Source organism: Uloborus diversus, chromosome 2, assembly GCF_026930045.1.
Source record: "Uloborus diversus isolate 005 chromosome 2, Udiv.v.3.1, whole genome shotgun sequence".
Classification (NCBI taxonomy): domain Eukaryota; kingdom Metazoa; phylum Arthropoda; class Arachnida; order Araneae; family Uloboridae; genus Uloborus; species Uloborus diversus.
Genome location: NC_072732.1, coordinates 16,458,109 through 16,473,037, shown reverse-complemented (window position 1 = coordinate 16,473,037; position 14,929 = coordinate 16,458,109). Strand labels below are relative to the sequence as shown.

The 14,929-nt window shown below is 35.3% G+C and overlaps 1 protein-coding gene across 1 annotated transcript in view; it reads left to right on the top strand.

Moving 5' to 3' along the window:
• LOC129217830 (transcription cofactor vestigial-like protein 2) overlaps window positions 1–14,929 on the top strand; it is a 90,629-nt gene that overhangs the window by 26,115 nt on the left and 49,585 nt on the right. The window lies entirely within an intron of this gene.

Genomic DNA, 14,929 nt, shown 5'->3' with positions numbered 1-14,929 from the left:
GTGGACTTTCAGTTTGAACCGTATTATGGTTAAAGGTTGAACAGATATTTTTTACAGTGTATGAAACTTAAAATGGTATGGATAAATTTCGAATTCATAGCGGTATAACGTGAAAATGTATCTTACTTATAAACTGGGTTATGACATGGTATCCGAGACTTATGACATTATGGTTGAACCTGAGTACTATACGTTTGAAAATAGAAATTGATAATGACTGCTGCTGTTGACATGCAAAGTTAAATAGTAAATAAATAAATAACATTAAAAGCAGCGAATCAAAATGACAACGTAAATAAAAGTAAAATGAAAACCATTACTTTTTATGCATCTTTATGTCTTTTTAATTTGTGCTTTATGTACTTGTTTTCAAAATTTTCTGCCACAAGTCTCAAAAAGTAAGTCATTTCATTCTTTTAAATTCATTCCTTTTATGTATGACTGAAATTAACCGAGTTTCTAAGTTTCTAACGCAAACCTTAAGTTTAATAATAAAGTTTTAAGCTCTTTATTATAACAAAACTGTCCCGCATTTTTCAAGCGTGGGGGGGAAAAAAAACAACGTAGCAAAAAAGAAATTTTTAGACAAACCTCTTTATTTTGTAATTTTTCGAGTTTTACTTTGCAATTTCAAAAAGATTCGTCCGGAAAAAGATGTGAGTTAATGTCATTTTTAAAAAAGCTATCTTTAATGCAAAATCATTTTCAACCTCCCGCAACCCAGTGACACAAAGTTAGTTTCAATACAGTATTAAAAAATAAATGATAGAATAATCAAACTCAAATTACTATTTTCATACAAAAGCTTTCAACCTTCATGCGAATTTACGTTATGACGAGGATTATTCCCTAACATTTTGGATTTCGAACTCGTATCAAAATCTACTTTTGAAATTAGCTCCATAAAGAAAGTAAATGCGAAACTTTTAAGTTTATGCTTACATTTAATTGTTTGTTTATGCTTGTTTAATATATTTACTTATTATATTTCCACTGGAATACTTATACTCAAACAATTAAATCATAGTTGCGATTTATTGACTATAATACGTGAAGCACCGTTTATACGTTTTTGAAGGGACTATATGAAAAAAGCGTACAAACGAAAAAACGTATAATAGGTATAGGTTAAGTGTATTAGACTTTGCAGGGACTAATTTTAAAAACGTATAATTGATAAAAACGTATAAAAGAGAAACGTATAAACGGTGTTTCACTGTATTGATTTATAATTAGAGCATAGTTGCTATTTATTGACTAAAATTAAAATATCTTGGACACGTAAATCTAAAAATTGCCTTTAAGAAATTAAAAATTGCCTGTTTGTCTTTGTTATGACAAAACTGTTCCGTACTTTTTGAACGTGGAATACGTTCACGGCGGGGCAAAAAATAAATTTCAAGACCAATTCTTGTGCTGTAATTTATCGGTAGTTTTACTTTGCAATTTCAAAAGGTTCGTCCGTAAAATGATGCGAATGGCAATTTGGTAATGAACTCAAACTTTGGTAATAACCAGCAACAAATGAGGTACAAATGATTTTCATTATTATGTTTGGCAACATTACGCCGAACATTGCCGAGACTTAAGAAAGAAGTACAAGTTTTAATAAAAAATCAATTTTACCCCAATTTTTATATTATTGCAATTCAAAGACATTTCCACATTCAATTCTTCATTAAGTCGTTAAATCATAATGTAATTAATAAACTTTTCAGTTGAAGCATTAATGTTCAAATCTAAGACTGCTTTCATTCCATCAAATTATTAAGCGGGTCAAGTACTGTAAATTTTTGATATTTTCAAACTTTAATATCAGTTTTCAATATTTTGGAAACATGACTTTGAACATTCAACAGTTTATTTTCATACCTGTTTTCAGTGCTTCAAGCAAAGAACAATAATAATTTTCAATATTTTATAACTGTTTTGCAGTCCCGTTAATGCTGACTGCAAAAAAAAAAAAAAAACTTCCTAGAATGCCACAGTTGCTTCTTGCTATCGATGTAACACCATAACAGTCGGACCTTGTTAATTCTAACACGATTAAAACGAGTTAGTGCTTAAGACCGACTATACTTTTGCGATCTCCATCCTATTGTGCTTACAAATAATACTATTTCTGATTTTTCTGATGAGACGAACTACGGTTAAGACGAATTAATTTGAATGTGATCTCTGACTTCGTTTTAACGAGGTTCGACCATACTGTTTAAAAGAGAATCACTCAGTATATTTTTTCCGAAAACTGGTAATGTCGTAGATCAGGGGTTCCCAACTTTTCCCCAATTCACGATACGCTTTTCCTCACCTCGCGAGCTTTTCCTCACCTCGCACCACTCTCGCTCCTACTTTGAGAACCCCGTCATAGATGGCAACTTAATTTTAGCATTAGAGACCGATTCACAACATCAATTATATGAAAAATTTTGAATCTTTAACAAACTGAGAAGACTTACCCCGTTTTTTTTCTCGAAGTGTTCCTCCTTAATAGGTCCGTCCTTGTTCTTTTTAACAGTACTAGCAGCGTCATTTCTCAAATTATTTTTGTTCAAATATTGCTCTTTTTTTCTTTCAAAGTTTTCAATGAGGAACCATTTCAATTCAATCAGTATACGGCCGGCGTTTCAGATTTTATAAACAATTTAAATCATGTAATTTGAACTTAAATGCCACTACTTTTTCTGTTCAATATTGTCAATCCGCCAATTTCTGTCAATTTAACAGTTGGACTAAAACCTTTGAGTTCAATATTTTTAAAAAAACACTCAAATATGTTTAGTTCATATGACACAACTTTAACCACTATACATCCCAATCCAGCAAACTAAAACAACGCAAAACCAACGAACTGAAGAAGAATTCCGATTCCGATTCACAACTGACTACAACTGTATTTATGTCGAGGACTGCATACTAAGTGCCTTGCCTCCATTATTTATATACCGATAGATGACAGCACCATCACCGGATCGAACAGTTAATGAGAATTTAGAACGAGTCCAGGAGCTAATAGCTACCTGGTGCTAGCTCCCCCAGAGGTATCGTTTCACTTGGAGGACATTGAGACCACGAGCATATTTAATGTCACCCAGTCCCCTTTAATGACGACGATGGGTCTCCGACCATCGAGGTTCGAACTCAGGACCCTCCGCCCCCGAATCCGACACTCTACCGATCGGGCTACCACGGCCCAACTGAAGAAGAAAAAGAAAAAAATTGAGAAACAGTTTATATATAAGGGGCCGTGGTAGCCTGATCGGTAGGGCATTGGACTCGGGGCCGGAGGGGCTCGGGTTCGATCCCCGCTGGTCGAAGACCCACCGTCGTCATTAAAGGGGACTGGGCGACGTTAAATATGCTCGTGGTCTCAATGTCCTCCAAGTGAAACGATACCTCTGGGGGTGCTAGTACCAGGTAGCTATTAGCTCTTGGACTAGTTCTAAATTCTCATTAACTGTTCGATCCGGTGATGGTGCTGCCATCTATCGGTATATAAAATAATGGAGGCAAGGCACTAGTATGCAGACCTCGACATAAAATACAGTTGAAGTCAGTTGTGACTCTTGAATAGAAATAGAATAGTTTATATATAAATATGCGGAGGCAAGGCACTTAGTATGCAGTCCTCGACATAAATACAGTTGAATAGAATATATATATGCTTTAAGTTAACAAATGCAGTTCTCATTTTTGCGCACAGGCTCATGCGCCCTCTAGCGAATGTTATGGACTTGACAACGCTCTAGAAACTAATGCATAGCTTAAGCTTCTGTGAAGAAACTAAGATTTCTAATAGTTGCTTTGACGTAACGAAAATCTTATTCTGGAAATTTTTAGACGTTTATGATAGTCTTTATTGCCATGGTAAGATTAAGATCTTGTTAGTTTGTAAGCATAAATAAAAACTTAAAGCAGCATAATTTCAACTACATAATATAGCATTTTTTTATTAGTTGTCATGGCGCAGTTGGAATTAATGCCTTGGTTTTCATAAGTAGAAGTAGGGAACTTTGTCAGGACCCCACTGTATGGGGGGGGGGGGAGAAATCTTTGTATGCTATTTGGTGAGAATTTGTTAACTAATATGAATAAATCTTCCCCACCTCGCGTTCTTATTTATCAATGAAGATCAATTTTGTCTGCTTTCTGATATTATCATTGTTACACTGTTTTAGAAATTTCATTTCCGCATGTTTCAGCGAATACGTTTTGTTTTGTAAAACTTATCATAAAATATCAAAGTTTCAGTTGAGCACAGACCTTGAACTTTTTCTTTTAAAGGCATTCTGATGCAAAACCATTTTGTTTATGAATTACTAGTGATACCCTCACGGCTTTGCCCGTAATAGAAAAATCAAAAAGTCTTTTGGTTCGCCTGTATATTTACAAATAATGTATGGTGAATTTTCTCGCCAGTTGGCTTGTACCCATCTTACGGTTCCACGTTATGATAATTTCGTATCTCGCCAATTGGCTTGTACCCATGTTTCGGTTCCACGTTATGATAATTTCGTAAACAAACTCGTCCATCTTATGATATTTTTTTCTTAAAATTGGAATAGAAAAAGAACCACATCGAATTTTCGAAAAATCGCTTCGAGGTGCACACCCCCATGCTACATACTAACTTCGTGCCAAATTTCATGGAAATCGGCCGAACGGTTTAGGCGCTATGCGCGTCACAAACATCCTACAGATATCCAGACATCCTCCGGACAGAGAGACTTTCAGCTTTATTATTAGTAAAGAAGTAGAGTTTCTATGCATAAAAAGATACATATTAGTGCTTAAATAAGTCTCAGGATGTACTTAAGTCAGCGAGTTCCTAACGCATGGAAGTATATTTTTTTTATTGCTATGTAAAAGGTTGTCTGTCTGGTGTGGAGAGAGAAGAGGGAGCTATATTACGATGCATGATGTCGTAGTCGCTCCCATTGCTTTCTTTGCCCAGGCCCCCGAAAATCGAAATCGGGCCCAGTGGCGAACTAAACATTGTTACGATTCTGCTTCGTGTATCATCCAAAGATTAAAAAAAAAAAAAAAAAAAAAAAATTTGAACTTTGACATCTTGAATTCAAATTATGTTTTTCGCAATCACGATTATGTGTGTGTGTGTATGTACGCGTGTTTGTGTGTGTGTGGGGAGGTTGTTTGTTTGTGTGTGGGGGTTATGTGTGTGCAGCAGTGGCGCACACAAGGGAGGGGTCCAGGGGATCCGGACCCCTCCCATAGGCTTGCTTTTTTTCCCGGTTGATTACGATTCTTTGTATTTTGTACGTAAAATAAATTCAAACAAAGTTCTAATAAGTGAAAAAAAAAATCCTCATGATAAAAGATTTGTTTAAAATATTGTGCACTTTTCCTATAACGAATTGCCTATAACAAGCAGAATGATGATTATAAATGAATACACTAAAAAACCATGTTTTAGTTTTGTAATTACAGATTACACCAAATGAGATTCTATGAACTTCTAAATCATATGGTGCTTCTGCAACGATGAATTTGATTTGTTGAATCCGTTTTTTAATTATGAGAAAAGTCAATGCGTATATTATTTTGCTGTCTGGTAATTTATTTAAGTATATTTTATTAAATAACAATAATTGTTTATTCAATAGTTTATTTTTTACTGTTTTTCGTTCTCGAGAATCGAAAAAATCAAGTCAATATGTTTGACGGCGTATTGGGGATATGATATGAGACTGAGGCTTTCGATCTTGGACCCTCCCCTTGCAAAATTCCTGTGTGCGCCACTGGTGTGTAGGCATGTGTGGGGAGGGGTATGTGTATGTGTGGGTAGTTGTGTATGTGTAGGTGTGTGTATGTGTTTGTTAGTGTGCGTGTATGTGTTTGTGTGCGTATGTGTGTGTGTAGGCAAGTGACGCAACCTGGAGACGGTTTTCGCTATGGGAGCAGCATCGTGAGGCGGCTGGCCGACGGCGGTGCTGCAGAAGGAGGCGGGGGAAAACAAAATCATAGGAATTCAAAACAGTCAAATGAGAACAATAAGCAATCGTGATTGCTCAACAAGTAACATTTCGCACTTGCTATTTTTTTATTCCTTGCAATATTAAATTTATAGTCTGCGCGAACCAATAATTAAAATAAAGCCTGTAACTTGATGGAGCTGTATTCTTGATGTTGTCACCTGATTCTTGATTTATTTAATCTCTCAAAATGTTTTTGATATGAGTTGTTGTACTTGATATTTTTAATTTTTGTTACAATACTATATTTAGCAAGAACTTGATGCAACTTGCATTTACGTGATAGCACAACATTGTGTACTGATTTCTTATTCTTCAGTATCGATGAAATTTTAAAAATTAGGAAAACTATTAACCATACTCTTAAAAAGTGTTTGGAATATTTTTATCGATTAAATATGCAGAGGGTGGGGGGAAATATAAGAAAATTAAAGTATCCATTATTTTCAGCAACAGTTACTTCATTGTTCAAAAAAAAAAAAAAAAAAAAAAGTATCTCGAATCAAATAATGCATTCGGTTAAGTGAATTGACAAATCAAAGTTTTTTTAAACCGATAAATTGTCATTTCCATAAAATCACAGAAAAAGAGCAATCCTAGTAGAAAAAAGGTTAAGACGTTTAAAAACTGAAATCGATGCTTTGTCAATTTACGTAGAAAGTTATTATTAGGCAGCGAAAAAGAGACAGTTTCTTCGTTAAAATGCTGTTTACCGAGTAATCGCTTTTGTTCAAAAAAATTTTTTGTCATGACCAACCATCACACAATTTATTTTGATCCTTTCTAGTGAGAGCATTTTTTTTTTCCTAATAGTTTAAAAGTTTATATATGCTATGCTGCAAATGTGTGCCATCGTGAACATAATTTAAACTACGTGAACCTATTTACGTTACATATTGCAATACGCATATTTACTTACACGAGCTTTTTTTTCTTATTTTTTCTTTTAAAGGAGTGACATTTAAGTCTGAGTGTGGACTAGACGACAAAATATTGATTTTTGTTCATAGCATGCAGCGTAATGTTTGATTTTTAAATAGCAGCTGCTATTTAAAAATCAAACATTAATCATATTAAAATGTAAATCAACAGAAATGTATAGTTAACTGATAAACAAACAAGTAAACAAATCAATCCAAGAAAAACTAAGAAAATAAATCTGCATAGCACAATAAACAATAAGTAGACTTTCAAAATATAAATAAATAAATAAACAAGCAAAATCAAGTAAAATTCCTGGTTAGCAGGGGCATGTGTTTTGTATTTTGGATTATCGAAACTTGGTGATATAAAAGATACATTAGACGGCAATTGAAGACTTTTTCTTTTAAAAAAGATTCAAATGCATTTCACATAAAAATTTAATCACAATACATAGATGATTTACACTCGCTACTGCATCCACTTTTCTGCTTTGCTTCCTACCATCACTGCCTTTGATAATTATACATTTACTTGCATTTACGAACAAATGAAAATGCTGGAAATATCACTTGTTATTTTATCAGTGTTATACTATTTTAATCATATTTGTAGCGGAGCAGGTATTTCCCCACTGTGAGTGTGTGGAGGCGGGGTAGGGGCGAGGGGTCTTAAACGGCCCCTAAATTTATGTCTACTAAGATTGACAATCAGGCATGGTATGATGATGATGGTTTACTATTAACTGAAAGCATATAACTGGACCGAGTAATAGTTGTACAAATGAACTGAGCTGATTATAGGATCTTTCACCGAGGTGAACTGTTAAAGTTAACCCAGATAACTAGACGATCATCCTATCCAAAATACACCACTGTGGAATGCCTTCCTGCTACATTGCACAGTGATCGTTTAAAAAGTGAAAAGAAATTGCTATTTGGTTTCATTCAAAATTATTATTTATGCGACGAAGAGCCAGCACCAAGCATGGCACGTTGATGATGATGGCTGTGCATCAAGTGTAAGCACATAGTTGTGCTAAGTTATAAATAGTTACCTGACTTAACTGGGTCGATTCAAACTAGGTCACTGCAATGTAGCTATGTGATACATTTATGAAACTTGGGCAACAGGCTTGCCTATTTATATGAGGAGGGTCTATCATCAGACATGGGATAATGATAATGGTTGTTCGAAAAACTTTAAAAATTATATCCTTATTAAGATGAAAAATTGGAGCAATGAAAGCATGTTTTTTAAGATATACATTTCAATACAAGTCTCTACTCAGTTGACTTTATTCAAATGTACTAAATTTAAAGTTATTGCATGATATGAATGCTTTAATCTGATGTTTCTGGGGCATTCATTCAGAGGCACAACGATGACATAGTGTCCGAAGATCATCCCCTCACCCAAAACTCAAAGTTTTGTTACTATTTCTAATCCTAACACAATGTTAAAAATAAAGTTCAATATTTCCTCAAGAAATTAGTTTTATCTAGTAAAATTTAGCAGGAACTGCATTAGTGATAAATTTCACCAATGAAATGGTACTTTTGATGGTCACCAGTTTGTAAAAGCACCATTACATTGGTGAAACTTATTACCAATAACATAGTTGAATCTAAATTCTGTTAGAACTTCTTGGTGAAACATTATATTTATCAGTGTACCGTAGTTTATATGCGTACATGAGAGAACTATTATGACCCTCCTCCTCAATAGGTAACTTCTGGCTGTCCTAGTGTCCTATCAATTTTCTCCAGGCTATATCTATAGTTGGATATTTTTAATTGCTTCGAACGATTCCCGCTAACAGCAGAAGTCTTCCAAGGCACGAAAGACCATCGTGTGTGAGGTAGCATCAGATAGTCCCTAGAAGCTCCAGGATCCCGATGTTTATCTCGAGTGCGAAGTCCTCCTAAAAATAAGGAGTGGCCGGGACCTTCAAAGCAGAGCCGCCAACAAGCAGACGACTTGTTCCCCACGAGCCGAGCTCAATGAGACGTGACTTGTGCGATAGCGGGCCCGAACTGGTTCTTGATCTTCACTGACACACTCTCTGCAATCCCCCTCTCTCTCTCCACAGGTTCTGTTCGACAAGGAAGCCATCTCCGTGCTCCCCAGTCGAACAATCCAGTTTGTACGTTGGAGTTATAGGACAGTTGGGAAAATAATTGGTGGCATCTGTTGGACGACACAAAACAGGGTGTCTCCAAATTAGTTGGTCACAAAAAATGAATCTATTCAATGGAATCTGCAGGGAAAAAATGAAGTAAATATTGTTGCAAGATAGAGAAATTGTCCAAGTTTACCTTTATGAAAAATGTTCAATGCGACTTCCATTCATTTACTCTACAAATGTCTCGTAGGGCCATTGATAAATCAGTCCTTGCTGCAGATTTGTCAGTATGTTTTGGTCGATTAAATTACTCTCAATAAATGTTATTGATTTTAGTTTAGGAAACTATACAGGAAGTGGTTGAGCGTGAACTCACTTGGTATTTAAATTGAGGTTGCGAGAGATGCCAATTTTTCCAACAATCATAATTAATAATCCTTACGCCTTGCGTATCCCTAATGCCTTATGTTTCTTTAATTACGTAATATTAGATTGTATTTACACAATTTAGAAAGCGTCTTGATGTTCTTCGTTTATAAAATATTAATCGTAATTTTTTGATCTGACTCGGCTCTTAAGTAATTTTTTTTGTGCACATCTTGTGCCAATTCTTTCAATTTTGTTTGTTCATTGCCCCACTGATGTGCCAGCGATGTCAAACAATGAGGTTAACCGACCCTCTGTTGGACAATCCTGGTCAGCGAACACATTATTACTATTCAATAAATTACCGCCCATTAGCCAGGGCTAAAGCAAAAACACGTGAAATACACATGGAATATACCTTGCCTCGCGTTCAATCTTCGAGTTGAACCGAACCATTGCTTCGGTCACTCGTCTGGTCTGCTAATTCTATATTAGCTACCAGTTTGTTTCGCACTCTTGGCTTCCTTAAGAGGTTTTCCACCTCCAGCTCAGTCAATTTCCTATGCCGGGCTGATGAGTGCTAATAAGCACGAAACTGCAGTCCTCGGCTGGAAATGACTGAGCTGGCGGTGTATTTCACATTATTACTAATTTTTACTTATTTTTTTTCTTTTTATTTAGTACCTTTTATTATTTCTTTATAGTGATTGCATCTAAATTAACTTCCTTTTACATGTAGAAGCAATACTTTATCAGCTAAAGGTTTGCTAAAGACCTAGTATTTAGGAACAATATTCAATACTTTACTCAGTGGCATAGTTGTACATGTCATTTCAGCTAAGGCTTTTATTTAAAAATTTCACAATGACTTCTTGTAAAGTCTTACGTTTTTCTGTAGAGAGCATGGGTCTGAAACACTCGTTTTTAGACTTCTTGGACAATATTAGCTTCATGGCTCTGGTTTAGTTTCACTGAACCTGACAAGGTGATCGAGAATGCATTGCCAAATTCTGAAAGGCTGGAAGTCATATCTCTTAAAAAAGTAAATAATAGCATATTTTCCCCAATAAAGTTCGGTTTTGGTTCATTAAATCTCCACAGGAAAAAGAAAGTCTTTGCGATGGTGTTGGTAGGACACTCCAACTTATGTGAAGTAATCGACCAGTACTACCTGAAGAATTAGACAAGTATCTAAAAAATGTGTGGCTGTAATGCAAGGTAATTCAGGTTATCCGAACTTGTTCGAAGCAACAACTTAAAAACCTGTAAGACAGAATATTATGATATATTTTTCAAATTTCAACTTAATGCATATGATCAATAAATCTCTATTTTCGGGGGAAAATAAATTGAAAAAAAAAAAATAATAATAATTTGAATTTTGACCTCTTGAATTCAAATTATGTTTTTCGCAATCACGAGTGTATGTAGGCGTGTGTGTTTATGTGTGTGGGGGGGCGGCTTGTGTGTGGAGGGGTATGTGTATGTGTGTAGGCATGTGTGTTTGTGTCTGTGTGCAGGCATGAGTGTGTGGGTAATTGTGTGTGTATGTGTTTGTGCATGTGTGTAGGTGTCTATATGAGTGTTTGTGGGGGGGGGGATGTGTATGTGCGTGTAGGCATATGTGTTTGTGTCTGTGTGCAGGCATGAGTGTGTGGGTAGTTGTGTGTGTATGTGTTTGTGTATGTGTGTAGGTGTGTGTATGTGTTTGTGAATGTGTGTAGGTATATATATGTGTGTGTGTGTACGTGCGTGTATGTATGCGTGTAAGTGTAGGACATTGACGCAACCTGGAGACGGTTTTCGCTAGAGGAGCAGCATCGTGAGGAGCTGGTCGACGGTGATACTGCAGAGGGTGCTGATGGGAAAATAAAATCATAGCACATCAAAACAGTCAAATGAAAGCAATAAGCAATCGTGATTTCTCAATAAATAAAATAAATTTTCACAGCTTAAAACAGAAATTGTTTACAAACTTCAAACTGATGATACATTGAGAAAATAGTTCCAAAATGGGGCCCAATTTAACGTAGTTTTTAAAATGTATACCAAAAACAAAAAGCAGTTTGCAATACAATGTTAACAAAATTTGTTGTTTTACTTATCAATGCATTAACTTGCATAAAGCAACCAATTCCTTAACGGGTGACATACTTTGAACAGCAAAAAAAGTAAAAATGATGACCCCTTTTAATTTCATATAGTATGATTTCTTCTCTAACACTTTTTCGGCTTAAGTTGCAGAAGTGTTAATGCTTTTTCAAAGCAAAAACAACTCTTTCCGTTAATAAACCACATAACCGCAACGCTTATTCATCCTCTATTTCTTGTTGACCTACAGAGCTTCCAATTTTACTCTCCACTTAGTAACGGTGAGGAAGATTTGTCAAGACAGTTTCACGTTAATCGTAAAAAAAAAAGTATAGAAAGGGATTCGTGATGTTGGCGTTACAAAAACGGAACTATAACCATTAAAAATGTCAAGCCCTTCCCTCAGTGGGAGGAGGGGGGGGGGGGCAGTGAGTGGTTCATCATGGGCTTTTTATTTTTGGTGGTACCTTAATTTTCGAACGATTTGAATTTGAAAAGAGGTACCGACAGCCGGGTTATGTCTTAAGAATGGTAACTTGCTGCTAATTACCTAAGCGTTTACCTTTGTTTTCGAGTTGATCCGCACTATTGCTTGTTGACTCTCGCTGGTGTGCTTAGTTAATTTGGCTACCAGTTTGTTAATAATCACAGCCTCAATGAGATGCTTCTGCCTCCAGCTCGATTGTTGACTATTTCAGACTGATGAGCCCGTAACAAGGTCGAAACTGTAGTCTCTGGTTGGGAAAACCGAGCTGCGGACATTTTTCATGTAGTCCTCCACCTTAACCCCGGCTTAAGGACGGTAACTTTACTGCCGATCATGAAAAGAAGTATTTTAGAGTTCTCTTCTCCTACAAGAAAACGAGCTGATGTGTGCATCACATGACTTCCTTTTACACCAATTTAATGCTATTTCCCTATTATTGCAATTTTAATGGGATTCTCTCTCTAACTCTTTAAATATCACTAGCAATGGCCACATTGAAAGCAGATTTAAAAAAAAAATAAAAAAAAAATCGCCAAATTTTTCGCCAAGTTGGCGACAAAACTTGGCAACCAAAAGACTGGCGATATATCGCCAAGTGACCGCCAAATTATAACACCACTTGAGTTTGCATCGAAATTAACAATGATTTCCCCCCAAAAAGGTGCAAAAGACCCCTTTAGAAACACCCGAATGCAACCAAAATAGGAGGTGCACAACTAGACCCCACTACGAGTCTATGTACCAAATTTCAACTTTCTAGGACATACCATTTTTGAGTTATGCGAGATACATACGCACATACGCACATACGCACATACGCACATACACACATACGCACATACATACAGACGTCACGAGAAAAGTCGTTGTAATTACCTCGGTGATGGTCAAAATGGATATTTCGCGTGTCTATACATTCTTAGGCACTTTTCCGCATGTGGTCGAATCGAAAAAAAAACTCAACATTCATTTGGGGGTGAGCAAAATGGAAATTAAGGGCAATTTTTGAGTGAAAATTTTTTCGCGAATACAATACTTCCTTTTTTGTAAAAGGAAGTAAAAATAAACGTTTCTTAGGAAAACACATTTTTAAGTAACTATGAGAATAAAAATTTTCCTCGGTTGAAGATACCTGATATCTTTGTGGATAGTACAATTGTTTTGCTAGTATTTTGTTCCCTTTGCTTGAAGCCCCAACAAACTGAGGGGAACCTCAAAGTTTCAGAATACTCCGGAAGACTTTAACGATAACTAAGCGGAGCGTACACAGACACAAACACATATAATGTTTAATATTACTCATGCATTCACGCGTGTGTGCTTGAGTCAATTACATCTTTTATGAAAAAATAAATTATTGAAAGAAGAATTTCAGGAATTTGCAGGAAGTATGCACGAATTTTTTTTAAAAAAAGAGAAAGGAATAGAATAAAAAGGAACAGCAGCCAATAAAATCACACACTTTTCTTTTTTTTTCATGTGAGGCAAGGAGAAGCAAAGGGATGTAAGTGCCAAAATTGAAAATTTGAAAATGATCGGTACAAATTTGGTAGGGAAACCTCTACTCAGTTTTGGGACAAGAGATGTTACTATAGTGCTGACCAAATTATTAGACTAAAGTTTTTTGTTTTTTGTTTTTTGTACACTATTTGTACTAAAATACTATTTATTTTACTGTTAAAGTACAGTACATATTGTACACTGATTGTTACGTTATTTTAGTATAATTTAATGTTTGCGGGTGGCAGCACTGTTTGCTTTGTATATGTTCTTTGTTTATCTACCTACCAGGAACATAACCTCAATCAGCTTAAACAGTTCACTAGTTCTTTTTATTAATGTGTTCTGTTATATTTAAAGTCAGTTTTAGGTAATTAGTGAGTATGTGTCTATAATTTTTTTCTTATTAAAGACGGGTATATTTAATTTCTCTCATGTCCAACGATAGTAATAGGACGAAAAAAGTCACTAATTGAATTCTCAAACCGAAATTCGGTTTTGATCAGCACCGAAAACTTCAGAATTCAAGGTTTTTTTTTTTTTTTTTTTTTTTTAAACACTCTACAAAAAAATGTCCTCTTATGTCCTTTTAGAAATTAATATTAATTAGTCATAAATGGTCTGTAGAAAGACCCTGAAAAGGATTAGTTGCGTAAACCTGCGAACTTTGGACCTTGGGCCCAAACAAATCGAAAAAACTCCATAATAACATGCCTGCGTAAACAAACAAGCAAGAGAGGTTTTAAAACATTTTAAAGCGCTTTTTGGCGTTTTCGCCCCACGGTGTGGCGCTGTGATGGAGGTTGATTATTGGACAAAATCTTGAATACAGTGTTTGCCGTGATTGAAAGAGATTGCTTTAAAATTCAAAGTATAATTTTGAGTTTCTGAGCAGGATACACGTATGGCCAATTTATTAAAGTCTTTTTAGATAAAATCATATTTCTCGGCTGTAACAACATTTTATTTCAATTTACAGTAAAACCCCTCCTAACGGACACCCTTCAAAAGCGGACACTCCTCTTATGCGGACAATTTTTAATTCCCTAGTTCCAATGTTTTTTCATGTGCAAAAGAATATTTTTGCAGACGTAAAGGTCATAAGAAGGTCATACCTAGTTTCAATAGCCGTGGGTGTTTCAATAAACGACAAGATGAATGAATGTATTAATAAACGTAGTTAAAAGTGTCACTTTTATTCCTAGAATGAATTTATTGTAGAAATAACTAATGTATTCCTTTTTGTTTTTTGGACAATGATTATTAATTTGGACAAAACTGTGCAACAGCCTGTTTATTGAAATAATTATTTTATCAAAATAGCGTTTTATGTACTTTTCATGTTAATTGATAGCAATTGTTTAATTTTTATTATGTCTTTATTTTCTGGTTGTTTAATTTTGACAGCATTTGTTGTTTGCCTACACGCGTTACTATTTCTTTTTC